Source organism: Engraulis encrasicolus, unplaced genomic scaffold (genome assembly GCF_034702125.1).
Source record: "Engraulis encrasicolus isolate BLACKSEA-1 unplaced genomic scaffold, IST_EnEncr_1.0 scaffold_417_np1212, whole genome shotgun sequence".
NCBI lineage: Eukaryota > Metazoa > Chordata > Actinopteri > Clupeiformes > Engraulidae > Engraulis > Engraulis encrasicolus.
The window spans coordinates 25,102-37,543 of NW_026945717.1; the positions used below are offsets into that span (position 1 = coordinate 25,102).

At 42.4% G+C, this 12,442-nt stretch overlaps 2 long non-coding RNA genes across 2 annotated transcripts; both read right to left on the minus strand.

The window, feature by feature from the left end:
- Positions 1-2,429: 2,429 nt before the first annotated feature.
- LOC134443976 (uncharacterized) lies at positions 2,430-4,517 on the minus strand. The gene is made up of 3 exons (XR_010033813.1): positions 3,511-4,517; positions 2,976-3,206; positions 2,430-2,630 (listed from the first exon to the last, which is right to left on the minus strand). It is a non-coding gene; the product is annotated as an uncharacterized LOC134443976 (long non-coding RNA).
- Positions 4,518-9,768: 5,251 nt separating this feature from the next.
- Positions 9,769-11,140, minus strand: LOC134443977 (uncharacterized). The gene is made up of 3 exons (XR_010033814.1): positions 10,812-11,140; positions 10,287-10,517; positions 9,769-9,939 (listed from the first exon to the last, which is right to left on the minus strand). It is a non-coding gene; the product is annotated as an uncharacterized LOC134443977 (long non-coding RNA).
- Positions 11,141-12,442: the final 1,302 nt, after the last annotated feature.

Here is a 12,442-nt window from a genome sequence, read left to right on the forward strand (position 1 = left end):
TTTCTCACTGTTTTCATGTATACCATTTTGGCATGGGAAAATAATGTATTTAGGTTATGACATTAAATATTCGTCTCCTCCTGTATGAATATGCATAGCATTTGTAGCCTTGAGCTTAATGATGTAATTTAAATAACATGATGTTTAACGTTTCATCTTTTGTTAGAGGTAGCATTGCAGGACAACACAATCTAAACAAGATGAACACAATTGGGACACTCAGGCAGTATGACACAATGTACGTACTGTATTATACATGAAGGCAAACAGTACAAACCCTTGTGGGTTTTTTCTAGCAAAGTATGGTATATGGTAATTTGTACAATACCCTTAAGGTGCCTTTGAAAACACCGCTATATACTGTATGTTGTTGCTGGGTTTCAAAAAGTGATATGGTTAAATAATTTTAAAAAAAGGGTTCTCTCTTCCTTTTGCAAAGAAAGCCGCTTCTCAGAATGTCAAGCATATTAAGGTCAGCCCTCTCTCACAAGGTCTGATAAAGATCTTGCTCCCATATTCAAGTTTAAAAGGAGGGATTTCTTTAGTCGTCTCTTCAAAGTGATCACCTGATTGCTCTTGGAGGGTTAAGAGTTTTAAGGCAGTCATTGTGTTAATTTAGTCATAGTGTAGCTACAGTGTCTTTACACTTCCACGGATCATGGAACATGTTAAAATATACACTATGGTGCTGTTTCCATGTTGCTGGATATTTTTATATGTGGATATTTTTTTCTCCTGGCTGCATTGGTTTTGCATTGGTTTTGGCCTTCCGTTTCCACGTAGCAGATATTTAAAATCCAGGTATTAAAAGCAGGAGAAAAAAATATCCTGTTTAGGGGTCTGAAACGCATTTGTTACAATGGAGGATTTATTTTTATCCACATGTTGCGTTTACACCTGAACAGGAGAAGAAAATACCCTGTTAAAAAAATATCCTGCTACGTGGAAACAGCACCTATGGCTCATGCATTCAGCATTTTATTCGGGTCTTTTTGGGTTTTAGCGTAAGTGTATGAGTTTTAGTTAGAGAAAGATGTTTTCACCCTGCGTTCTTAAAGGTGTGAAGAAACACCTGGCAATTTATCCACAGGGGGAGATCATGGGGAGCTTTCAGAAAATTATTGTATCAATTTTATTCAACCAGCGCAGAGTCATCTGATCACAAGACAAGGACATAGACCAACTAGTTGGTAAGATAAGTTATTTTGGAATGAAATTATGTCTCTTTTTTCTTTAGCTTACTTTTACTATTGACACCTCTGCTGATTTTTACAATGGCCTTCTGGGCACCCCTACCCTTGGATTTTCCCGTAGGATTTGGCTGTGGATAAATTGTGAGGTGTCTGGACACCTGAGGACGAGTGGTAAAAACAAATCTATTGGTAAGAAATTTGTTCCCAGATTAAAAAAAAAAACTTTATTACATCTCCTGTCAAGTACAGCCCAAAAGGTCGGCATACTGGCCTGTGGTGTTTATGAGAATCAACTCCTTTTGGATTCTTATTTATCTAAAAGTTCCTTTATTGTAGCGTGTGCTTTTGAAAGTGCATAGTTTGGACAGGTCCTATCTTACTGTTTGCCTTTATCTGTGTGTGCTACTGTGCATGCACGTGTGTGTCGGAAGATCACATTCACATGCTGTTTCCCTCACCCATCTCACTCTTAAACCTCATAAGTTTAATTGTGGCATTGATTTGCACTTACACCCAATATCCAGAGGGGGGCGGTAAACCTCTTATCAAGTTGAACTTCCAAAGCGGTTGGCCATTTTCTGAAACTCATTGAGATGCGCTTATCTTCATACAGGTATCAGCTCAATGGAGACCAGTGAATGACAAAGGCTGCTATTTTTGAAGGTAATAAAGTAATAATATTTATGCTGTAGGAAACGGCAGATTATTGATAATTCTGATTATTATTGTTGTTGTTTGGAGTGTGACAACATGAAATGTCCTAACTTCTCCAAAGCCCCAAAGTTCCAAAGTCTGTAATATACTTGTACTTCTACTGTAATATTTCAGGTGGGCAGAGATCAGGTGATTGACATGTGTGACCCCACCCTGATCAGGAAGTGGAGGATCAGGAGACTACATGGCCTGCACCTGGGGTAAGCTGTCATCTCCAGACCCTGACATAATAATAATAATAATAATAATAATAATAATAATAATAATAATAATAATAATAATAATAATAATAATAATAATAATAATAATAATTATTATTATTATTATCATTATCATTATTATTATTATTATTATTATTATTAATAATAATAATAATAATTATTATTTTGGCATTTCAGCTACATAAATCATCTTGCATACAGTATCTCTCATGGAGACACATGCTAACAATCACCCTATTTCAGTAGGATAACAAAGACATGCAAAAATAATCATAAACATATAGATTATGTTTCCTTCCACCAAAAGCATTTCATGAATGATGCTCTCTTTATTTAGGCCTATCATATCAGTCAGGGACTCAATCGAGGGGGCTTTTGGTGACTATCCCGGTCCCAGCCAAAGCTGTCAGCAGCCCTGATTTCTGTAATGGAGGTGCATGTGCGCTCCATAAGGGTTCCATGTGAGAACAGGGGAACTCTGAGATGGCCAGCTGGTCACTAGCTGTGGAAGGAAGCACAATGATAGGCTACTAATGTTACATTGATTGGCTATGTGACAATGAATACACAGTTTTAAAAAAAAAAATGCCGTGTTAATATTCCAGAGTAAACTTGCGCGATTCCAGATAGAGTATTTACAACACTGAAGAGTCAAATTACAGCCAAGTCAAAAGTCAGTGTAACATTTTGCAGATGGCCAGCGTAATTTCAGCTCCACAACAAGGCGATAACCCACATTCTGCTCAGATGCCACCAGTGTTCAAATTTTTTTCCACATTACAGTGGAAAAATATATAGGCAGCTTAGTACCACAGGTTAAGCTGTGTACAGAAATTGTACTATTTACCAATGCTTGTCCTATCTTGGTCCTTTCCAGTGCTTATTTTTCAGCACTTCTTTCTTTCATTTTATCTGTCCTCTGCACTTTCCTGTTGCCGATCCTGCTTCTCTTCTCTCCTTCTCATGCTTATATCTGTCCCTCGACCACCAACTCTTGTTGTTCAACCTGCGCATGATCTGCAGTTGTCTTCCGGTCATCAAACCGGCAAGCGTCACCCATATTCTGCTTCTTTGGCACCTTTGCAGAGAAAATGAGAGAAAATGTGAGAAAGTTGTTTGATGAAAAGAATGCTGAATGTGTGCAGTAGGCCTTTGTGTTGTTACTGTTACATCAGTTGAGGTACAGTAGCCAAAAGATATTTACAGACTTGGTCAGACACAGTCTGGAATGTCATCTCTATTGCTTTGCTTGGAGTAATGTACAAAAATTAAATTTGAAAAATACATCTGTCTGTGGGTCAGGACTAGGTAACACCAAATAAGTGAAGCAGTTAAAGATATGTAATGAAATCTAGCTATTTACTGTACTGTACTGTGCTTACCCTCTAGCAGTCCTTTCCAGATTTATAAAACACAGGACGAGATGGTGTTACTCTCCATTGTGCCATTAGGTGTTGAGTCACTTGAGTTTCCTTGATGGTGAGAGAGGCGAGGGGACGTTGTACCTTGTCAATTTAGGACACATCGTTAGTGTGCCTTTGAATCAGGGGGTGTTTCGGCCTTTCGACACTAGACACCCTCATCAAAGGTGGCCAGCTACAGGGTGATCAAGCCCCAGCTTGTGTCCTATGCCCAATTACAAGTCCAAGGGACTATGCACGGCAGGTGCGTCCACTCCCCTGAGTAAGACTTGGAACTGACCCCATACTCTTTAGGTATGAGTACACCTCCAGCCCTTCGCCACGCCTAGGGGATTATCTCTTTTTGCCACACTACTCTCATCAGTTCCCAAAGATAGCGGAGAACATCCGGGGAGTTCTTGTAGAACTTGTATGGCACGCCATTCGGCCCCTGGGCTGATGCTGATCTTGTCCGCTGAACTATTCTCTCCAGTTTTGACTGTTTCCCACTCTCTTTTCTGCAGCTTTAGGCCACCTCACTCTTGGTTTGTGCCCCTTGGTCTTCCTCTCCATGGGCGGTCTACATGATGTTACCTTCGTCCATCCATAGGTGCAAACTTGGAGTGTGTGTCCTGCTGCTGCTGTGGTTGCCTCATGTGTCCTATTCGTAATCATAGTCCTTTCCTTTCCTAGGTCTGTAGCCGTGTTATCAGTCATTGAGCCATCTTGCGCCCCCGCTCTCGCAGGCTCCAGGGGTATCTTTCTTTGTTCACTTTCCATAGCATTTGGCGGGTGGCTCCAGCAACTGTAATAACCGTCAGAGCCTGCCGCCATGGGTAGCTGGCCCATGGCAGCCCCAGTGGGGTCTATTCCCTCCAGTCAGCTGTCTCTCCATGCCGTCACACGGTCTTTCCCATGTTGTCAGCTGACCTTTCTCTGCAGTCACTGGATGCTTCCAGATATTCAGATTCATAAATCACAGGACGAGATGGTGGTACTATTCATTGTGCCATTAGGTGTTGAGTGCACGGGAACACCTAGGTCACAGTGGTGCCCTGACCCAGATGGGAGTGAGGTTTAAGGGGGAGAGTGTAAAGGAGGCCAACTAGAAGAGTGTGGTGTGGAACGTTAGTAAACCTCCCTCCTGAAAGCCTCAATACAGTGCGGTAACGTTGGGCATGGACCGGCCCTTTAGCTTCAGCAGTCTCGCACTGCGCCTCCCATTGCCAAACCGATGCGTTGATGAGGTGGTGAGTTCACGGTCCGAGGGGGACAAACTGTGCGGGAACACCTCGGTCACATGTGCACCCTGTGCATCATCTGCACTTTTCTCAAGGTCACTTGGCCAGCAAACAAATCCCGATCATGTGTCTTTGATACAATCCTGCAGTTGTGTCATTTTTTTTCTTGTACCTACTTACCTGGCATTCTGGAAGGGGATTGGGCCAGGTATTACCATGCCTGTCTGTCTATCAGTCTATCTGTCTGCCCGTCTGCTTGTGTGTCTGTTTTAAGTCACCTGAGGGTGGCGGCAAACGCTTAATATCGCATGCATCTGGAACTGGCCAGGGGGTCAGGTTGCCATATCTGATTGCTCTTGGTGTGTCTTCACACCACCAGGCCAGGCAAGGGCAGGTCTATGGCAGAGCTATGCAGTACTCAGCCCTCTCAGTCTCTTTTTCTCTCTTATGGTATTGCCACATTCATCTATTTTTCTTTCTTCCACTTCTTTTCTCTGTTCCTCAATCATCCTCTCTCTCCTCTTCCACCCTGTCTTACTCCTCCAATGTGCTCCAAAAATACATTTCCAGCCCTGAATTTAAAAAAAAAACTTTTCCAAATTGTCCCTCACAACTTCCTTTTCCGTGTGTTTTTTTCATATATATATTTTGTCCAATATGTCTTCCCATTCTTCATTTTCATTCTCCCCTGTGTGTAGTATACGTGTAATTTCTTTCCTTTTTCTTCAAGCCAATTGTACCCCATCTTTCCACCCCGTCCCATCCCCGTCCCCATGTTCTTTGCTATTTCACAGCAGGTGGCTGAGCCATAAGCACAGTAGTGCTCCAAAGCCCAGGCACAAGATGTAGCCAGTCAAAGCATCACAGAGATCCATTTCCTCCTCCTGCTTTTTAGGCGCGATGATGACCTGCTTTTCCTCCCTCTTCATAAGCTGTTTCTTCTTCCTTGGCCACTTTGCCTGGAGGTCTCGTGCCATCTTGTTGTCTTTGATCTCGCAGAGTACCTTCCTCCACACCTGACCCAGCCTGGGGTTGGCCTCTTCCTGGTAAAACCAGACATCGCAGGCGTCGACTTCCAGGAAAGTCACCTTCCGGTCCACCTCCTCCTCCGGCCTCGCGGGAAGAGCGCTCCACTCCTTGTTGGCCTCTGTCAACTTCCTGGCCCTCAGGATGCGCTTGAATTTCTCTTTGCGCATCAGGTTGTCCTCGCGCATTTTGAGGGACCTCTGCAGGTCGGCCTCCCTAGCTCTCCGGATCCTCTCCTGAATCCTCAGCCTCTCCTCCGCTGACATCTCCCACTCGTCCTGGCTATCTCCTCCACCTCCACACACAAAGCATTTCAAGAGGGTGGCACGCCAGTCTCCTGACTTCCTCTCCTTCCTATTTTCCTTCTCGTCTTTCACCTTCTCTTTCTCGCTCTTCTTCCTAATTTCCTTCTCGTTTTTCACCTTCTCTTTCTTGACCTTCCTCCTAATTTCCTCCTTGTTTTTCACCTCCTCTTTCTCGCTCTTCTTCCTATTTTCTTTCTCGTTTTTTACCTTTGCTTTCTCGCTCTCAGCAGTGGCCTCAGCAGGCTGCTTTGATGGCCCTAGGTCTCCTCCACCCAGGTCCATGTTCACAGTTGGAAACGTACAATAATCACAGTCATTTATGGAATCATGGTATCTGTAAAGAAGGGGACAGACATGAGACAGTGGACAAGTTTAATGCTGAGGCGAGGAGCAGAAGAACCCTACAGAAGTGTTGTCTCCTAGCTACAACATAACAATATTAGATCTTGCTACATAATTCTACAGAGACAAGCATGCTCTTCTTTAAACAGTGCCCTTTATATTTTTTCTTGCTTCAGAACTTTTCTATTAACTTAGTCTATGTTATCTGACAGCCTTCAGTCCAAAACAGATATCAAAACAATATTTATTATATATAGGCCTATACAAAAAATAAAAACAATATCTTTTTTATATCAAAAAAATCTGAATTTTCTTTTAATTCGTAATGCAGGTCGTACAAGGTTAAAATGAATATAATTCATGGCATTTCTTAGCGGTGCACTGTGTAGGATTGTGGCCAGAGAACATATTGCAACTATGCTGCTCATTGAAACGGCATTTTGCCAAATTTGATCTTTTCATGAATATTTACTAAATGATAATTAATATTTACTAGTATGACCAAAGTACACTAAGTTTTGGAGCTAAAAATGTCTATTTTTTTGAAAATTCAAAAAGGCAGACCAGAGAAGATCCCCCTTTTCATGAAAAAGGCAATTTTCCCAGTCATAATGAATAGCCTACTTTGTTGAATGGGCAGGGTGAATCCTGGAAATAAACTACTTGAAACATTGCACAACACACCTTTAAAGGTCCAGTGAATAATTTGTAGTTGTCCATTTCCAAAAATGTAGGCAACTCATTCACAACTTTAATCTGTAGGCCTAATATTTGCTACCACCACCAATTTCTATTTTTTCTTTAATTATAGCTTGGAAATGTACACAGATAGCCTACACTGTATGTATCTTTAGCTGCAAATACTACTCTGGCCCACGCAGTAAATATTACCCTAATTTATTTTTTACTTGGTAAATATACATGAAAAGATCACTTTAGTGAATGGGTAACATACATTTAGGAAATAAATTAATAATTAACTGATTAAAGTCAAAATTATGTATTACAAGGTTTGAGCCATATAATGACAATAGTGACAATAACAACAATAACTAAAAATAAATGAATAAATAAATAAGTAAAACAGCACTGGATTGCTGCCTACCTCTCTAGTGTTCTTGCAATAGAAATGAGTGTTTTTCAGGCAAACCTGGTCAGATTTCCAGCAATGGAATTCTGTTCCATTGTGACATCGCAAGCACCTGCAGACAATCTGCAGCATTCCTTTATGACTCAGACTTACACTAATACCTAGCCTAGTTTACAACTTTTTTTTTGTTGCTATTCCAATTACACTATTCAGAATATAATTCTGAATTCATCTCTGTAAATCACTGACTTCTAGTCAGTGCTGTAAATGGATCGCGTCGGTTCTATTCCACGTTCTATTCATGCGCCATAGAATTCGAGATAGAATTTCAGGTCATTTACAAAACCGTAGCCTAATCTTAGCTGAAACTAATGGGAATTATTCTAGTAAGCTACCCCAGACTCCATGGTGGTGGTGTCATACCTTAACTGCATTTCACAGATGACTAGCCTACATGGCCTGCACCTGGGGTAAGCTGTCATCTCCAGACCCTGACATAATATTACTACCTCCGCCAGGAGGTTATGTGATCGCCCGATTTCTGTGTTATCATGTCTGTCCGTCTGTCTGTCCGTCTGTCGCTCTGTTCGTTCGCTGCTATTTCGTGGCCTGCCACAGGGTGGCCGAGGTGAATTGAACAATGACAGGGCGCGCCTGTGAGGTGGATTGATCAGGGGCTGTTCACTCACGGAACTTCCTGTTAGCCACAATTGGCTAACCCTAACCACGGGACAGTGCAAAATGAATGGGTGTCAATGGAGTTTTTTACCATTATAATTTTTGTGATTTTTTATAATTTTTTGTCCTGAAATATTAATATTAAGTTCGAAGCTAGAAATAATAAGACCCCATTTGAGTAGCGTTTCGATTATTTTGCGCCACTAGATTATTATATACTGGGTCACAAAGCTCAATTTTTATGGGGCCAAACCCATAAACATTAGCGCGATGCTAGCGAGTACAGGTTGAAATCTTCTAACCTGCTGTAAAACTACACACCTGTGCGATTTGTCAATACAGCCTATTGTTAAACAACAGTCATAGTGCTTACCAGGAATGTTTTGTTGATGATATTTGTGACTGGAAATCGCAGTAGCAATGTATTTAGCATGGGTTCCCCTTTCCATTCCATACATTTTCCCACATGAAGGACTGGCCCACGCTCGTTACTGCATTATGCATGCAAAGCTAACTGGCTACAATGGGGAACCAATGAGACTGAGCCTTCTCCCTGTTAGAGGTTCTCTGGATTGATGGACAATGACCACACAGCCAGAATGTATTACGCGCGGATTTGCTGTGCCTACATGGCTGCGTAGCCAATAGCACACCAAATGATATATAATAGCCGATATGCCGACAATATGGCACACATTATGGATTGATATTAGGCCTAATAGCTGCGCTATTTAATATTGTGGCAAAACAAATATGTGATGAAAGGCATAATGCTTCCAATCATCAAAATGTTTATAACAACACAATGAATGGACAATGACACCAGGCTACAGTATAGCGATGGGACAATATTTTCCAAATTTGGGCCTATAGCCTAGGCCTATGGCATGACCAATCACATTTGCCAATCACACAATGGCAGGTGAACTAATACCAAAGCTAACCAGGAGAGGTGACCAGTGGTGTAGTCTACGTAGAATGCGGGTATACGGAGTATATCCACTTCTAAATTTCAGGGATTTCAGTATACCCACTTAAAATTGATTGATCCATTGTTTTGAATGGCACAAATATATACAGTATACCCACTTCAAAAAAATCTCAAATATACAGTATACCCACCATAAAAAAGTAGACTACACCACTAGAGGTGACATAAGACTTAGCTAATAAAAGAGACACATAATTTGGTTAAAATTGAATGTTCACTTCTCTGAACACTGTAGGCCTAGCCTATAAATAGTCTAGGAATGCATGGATTACACCACGACATGTCACACATATTACAACCAAATTCAGCTTCCTTGGCGGAGGTTTAAACTCTCTGAGTGCATTTCTAGTTATTATTATTGTTATTAATAATTAATCATAATAATAATGCTGATTAGTAATTCGGCATTTCAGCTACATAAATCATCTTGCATACAGTATCTCTCATGGAGACACATGCTAACAATCACTCTATTTCAGTAGGATAACAAAGACATGCAAAAATAATCATAAACATGTAGATTATGTTTCCTTCCACCAAAAGCATTTCATGAATGATGCTCTCTTTATTTAGGCCTATCATATGAGTCAGGGACTCAATCGAGGGGGCTTTTGGTGACTATCCCAGTCCCAGCCAAAGCTGTCAGCAGCCCTGATTTCCGTAATGGAGGTGCATGTGCGCTCCATAAGGGGTCCAGGTGAGAACAGGGGAACTCTGAGATGGCCAGCTGGTCACTAGCTGTGGAAGGAAGCACAATGATAGGCTACTAATGTTACATTGATTGGCTATGTGACAATGAATACACAGTTTAAAAAAAATAATAATGCGGTTTTAATATTCCAGAGTAAACTTGCGCAATTCCAGATAGAGTATTTACAACACTGAAGAGTCAAATTACAGCCAAGTCAAAAGTCAGTATAAAATTTTGCAGATGGCCAGTGTAATTTCAGCTCCACAACAAGGCGATAACCCACATTCTGCTCAGATGCCACCAGTGTTCAAATTTTTTTCCACATTACAGTGGAAAAATATATAGGCAGCTTAGTACCACAGGTTAAGCTATGTAAAGAAATTGGACTATTTACCAATGCTTGTCCTCTCTTGGTCCTTTCCAGTGCTTATTTTTCAGCACTTCTTTCTTTCATTTTATCTGTCCTCTGCACTTTCCTGTAGCCGATCCCGCTTCTCTTCTCTCCTTCTCATGTTTATATCTGTACCTCGACCACCAACTCTTGTTGTTCATCCTGCGCATGATCTGCAGTTGTCTTCAGGTCATCAAACCGGCAAGCGTCACCCATATTCTGCTTCTTTGGCACCTTTGCAGAGAAAATGAGAGAAAATGTGAGAAAGTTGTTTGATGAAAAGAATGCTGAATGTGTGCAGTAGGCCTTTGTGTTGTTACTGTTACATCAGTTGAGGTACAGTAGCCAAAAGATATTTACAGACTTGGTCAGACACAGTCTGGAATGTCATCTCATTGCTTTGCTTTGAGTAATGTACAAAAATTAAATTTGAAAAATACATCTGTCTGTGGGTCAGGACAAGGTAACACCAAATAAGTGAAGCAGTTAAAGATATGTAATGAAATCTAGCTATTTACTGTTGCTTACCCTCTTGCAGTCCTTTCCAGATTTATAAAACACAGGACGAGATGGTGTTACTCTCCATTGTGCCATTAGGTGTTGAGTCACATGAGTTTCCTTGATGGTGAGAGAGGCGAGGGGACGTTGTACCTTGTCAATTTAGGACACATCGTTAGTGTGCCTTTGAATCAGGGGGTGTTTCGGCCTTTCGACACTAGACACCCTCATCAAAGGTGGCCAGCTACAGGGTGATCAAGCCCCAGCTTGTGTCCCATGTCCAATTACAAGTCCAAGGGACTATGCACGGCAGGTGCGTCCACTCCCCTGAGTCCGACTTGGAACTGACCCCATACTCTTTAGGAACTGACCCCATACTCTTTAGGTATGAGTACACCTCCAGCCCTTCGCCACGCCTAGGGGATTATCCCTTTTTGCCACACTACTCTCATCAGTTCCCAAAGATAGCGGAGAACATCCGGGGAGTTCTTGTGGAACTTATATGACACCCCATTCGGCCCCTGGGCTGATGCTGATCTTGTTCGCTGAACTATTCTCTCCAGTTTTGTTGCCTCAAGATGTTAACCAGGTCGTGATTGACTGTTTCCCACTCTCTTTTCTGCAGCTTTAGGCCACCTCACTCTTGGTTTGTGCCCCTTGGTCTTCCTCTCCATAGGCGGTCTCCATGATGTTACCTTTGTCCATCCATAGGTGCAAACTTGGAGTGTGTGTCCTGCTGCTGCAGTGGTTGCCTCATGTGTCTTATTCGTAATCATAGTCCTTTCCTTTCCTAGGTCTGTAGCCGTGTTATCAGTCTTTGAGCCATCTTGCGCCCCCGCTCTCGCAGGCTCCAGGGGTATCTTTCTTTGTTCACTTTCCATAGCATTTGGCGGGTGGCTCCAGCAACTGTAATAACCGTCAGAGCCTGCCGCCATGGGTAGCTGGCCCATGGCAGCCCCAGTGGGGTCTATTCCCTCCAGTCAGCTGTCTCTCCATGCCGTCACACGGTCTTTCCCATGTTGTCAGCTGACCTTTCTCTGCAGTCACTGAATGCTTCCAGATATTGAGATTCATAAATCACAGGACGAGATGGTGGTACTATCCATTGTGCCATTAGGTGTTGAGTGCACGGGAACACCTCGGTCACAGTCCCTGACCCAGATGGGAGTGAGGTTTTGTAATGGAGGCCAACTAGAAGAGTGTGGTGTGGAACGTTAGTAGACCTCCCTCCTGAAAGCCTCAATACAGTGCGGTAACGTTGGGCTATTAGATTCAGCTGTCTCGCACTGCGCCTCCCATTGCCCAACCGATGCGTTGATGAGGTGGTGAGTTCACGGTCCGAGGGGGACAAATTGTGCGGGAACATCTTGGTCACATGTGCACCCTGTGCATCATCTGCACTTTTCTCAAGGTCACTTGGCCAGCAAACAAATCCCGATTATGTGTCTTTGATACAATCCTGCAGTTGTGTCATTTTTTTTTTCTTGAACCTACCTTACCTGACCACCTGGAAGGGGATTGGGCCAGGTATTACCATGCTTGTCTGTCAATCTGCCTATCTGTCTGTCCGTCTGCTTGTGTGTCTGTTTTAAGTCACTTTAGGGTGGCGGCAAACACTTAATATCGCATGCATCTGGAACTGGCCAGGGGAGTTCAAAGTT